General features: G+C 30.7%; 1 non-coding gene across 1 annotated transcript; it reads right to left on the bottom strand.

Annotated features, from left to right (window-relative positions):
- Positions 1–2104: 2104 nt before the first annotated feature.
- Positions 2105–2208, bottom strand: LOC112760399 (small nucleolar RNA R71). Its single transcript, XR_003180841.1, has one exon. It is a non-coding gene; the product is annotated as a small nucleolar RNA R71 (small nucleolar RNA).
- Between the last annotated feature and the right edge of the window lie 349 nt (positions 2209–2557).

Below are 2557 nucleotides of genomic sequence, written 5' to 3' on the forward strand. Positions count from 1 at the left end.
CTGATTTGTATCTTCTAAAGCTTGGCTGGCTATTATGCCATGTCTAACCCTCAGATTGGAGCTTTAGACTAAGAGTGCAAGATTCCTAGAATTCATATTAAAAAAAAAAATTGGAATCCTTATTTTTCTTTCTCACATTAATTTTCGAAAAAAAATACAAAAAAATTTATAAAATCATAAAAATCAAAAAAATATTTTGTGTTTCTTGTTTGAGTCTTGAATCAATTTTTAAGTTTGGTGTCAATTGCATTTTTTTCAAAAAAAATTTATGCACTTTCCGAAAACTCATGCATTCATAGTGTTCTTCATGATCTTCAAGTTGTTCTTGGCCAGTCTTCTTGTTTGATCTTCATATTTTCTTGTTTTGTATCTTTTGTTGTTTTTCATGTGCATTTTTGCATTCATGGTGTCTAAGCATTAAAGATTTCTAAGTTTGGTATCTTGCATGTTTTCTTTGCATCAAAAATTTTTCAAAAATATGTTCTTGATGTTCATCATGATCTTCAAAGTGTTCTTGGTGTTCATCTTGACATTCATAGTGTTCTTGCATGCATCATGTGTTTTGATTCATAATTTTCATGTTGTGAGTCATTTTTTTTGTTTTTCTCTCTCATCATTAAAAATTCAAAAATAAAAAAAATATCTTTCCCTTTTTCACCCATAAATTTTCGAAAATTTGAGTTGACTTTTTCAAAACTTTTTAAAATTTAGTTGTTTCTTATGAGTCAAATCAAATTTTCAATTTAAAAATCTTATCTTTTTCAAAATCTTTTTCAAAAATCATATCTTTTTCATTTTTCTTATTTATTTTCGAAAATTTTTAAAATATTTTTCAAAAATCTTTTTCTTAATTTTATATCATATTTTCGAAAATATCATCAACAATTAATGTTTTGATTCAAAAATTTCAAGTTTGTTACTTACTTGTTAAGAAAGATTCAAACTTTAAGTTCTAGAATCATATCTTGTGATTTCTTGTGAATCAAGTCATTAATTGTGATTTTTAAAATCAAATCTTTTTCAAAACTAATTTTAATCATATCTTTCTATCATATCTTTTTAAATCATATCTTTTTCAAAAAAAAAATTTTGATTTTAAAATATCTTTTCTAAGTTCTTATCCTCTTATCTTTTAAAAATTGATTTTCAAAATTTGTTTCAACTAACTAATTAACTTTTTGTTTGTTTCTTATCTCTTTCAAAACTACCTAACGAACTATCCCTCTCTAATTTTCGAAAATACCTCCCTCTTTTTCAAAATTTTTTTTTAATTAATTAACTGTTTAAATTTTTAATTTTAATTTTAATTTTATCTTAATTTTCGAAAATCATTAACTCTTTTTCAAAATTTATTTTTCGAATTTCCTCTCCCCCATCTCCTTCTATTTATTCATTACTTACTAATACTTCTCTTCATCTCATATCCCTGTTATCCTCACCCTTGTGTTTGGATTCTCCTCCCTTCTCTTTCCTTACATTACATTCTTTCCTTCTTCTACTCACCCAAAGGAATCTCTATACTGTGACATAGAGGATTCCATATTTTCTTTGTTATCCCCTTCTTTGTCATATGAGCAGAAGCAAGGACAAGAACATTCTTGTTGAAGCAGATCCTGAACCTGAAAGGACTGTGAAAAGGAAACTAAGAGAAGCTAAAATACAACAATCCAGAGACAACCTTACAGGAATTTTCGAACAAGAAGAGGAGATGGCAGCCGAAAATAATAATAATGCAAGGAGGATGCTTGGTGACTTTACTGAACCTAATTCCAATTTACATGGAAGAAGCATCTCCATCCCCACCATTGGAGCAAACAATTTTGAGCTTAAACCTCAATTAGTTTCTCTGATGCAACAAAACTGCAAGTTTCATGGACTTCCATATGAAGATCCCTTTCAATTCTTAACTGAATTCTTGCATATCTGTGATACTGTTAAGACTAATGGAGTAAACCCTGAAGTCTACAGGCTCATGCTTTTCCCTTTTGCTGTGAGAGACAGAGCTAGAATATGGTTGGATTCTCAACCTAAAGATAGCCTGAACTCTTGGGATAAGCTGGTCAAGGCTTTCTTAGCCAAGTTCTTTCCTCCTCAAAAGCTGAGTAAGCTTAGAGTGGATGTTCAAACCTTCAGACAAAAAGAAGGTGAATCCCTCTATGAAGCTTGGGAGAGATACAAGGAACTGACCAAAAAGTGTCCTTCTGACATACTTTCAGAATGGACAATCCTGGACATATTCTATGATGATCTGTCTGAATTAGCTAAGATGTCATTGGATACTTCTCCAGGTGGATCCATTCACCTAAAGAAAATGCCTGCAGAAGCTCAAGAACTCATTGACATGGTTGCTAATAACCAGTTCATGTACACTTCTAAAAGGAATCCTGTGAGTAATGAGACGCCTCAGAAGAAGGGAATTCTTGAAATTGATACTCTGAATGCTATATTGGATCAGAATAAAATATTGACTCAGCAAGTCAATATGATTTCTCAGAGTCTGAATGGAATGCAAGCTGCATCCAACAGTACTCAAGAGGCATCTTCTGAAGAATAAGCT

The sequence above is a fragment of the Arachis hypogaea genome, chromosome 16 (genome assembly GCF_003086295.3).
Source record: "Arachis hypogaea cultivar Tifrunner chromosome 16, arahy.Tifrunner.gnm2.J5K5, whole genome shotgun sequence".
Classification (NCBI taxonomy): domain Eukaryota; kingdom Viridiplantae; phylum Streptophyta; class Magnoliopsida; order Fabales; family Fabaceae; genus Arachis; species Arachis hypogaea.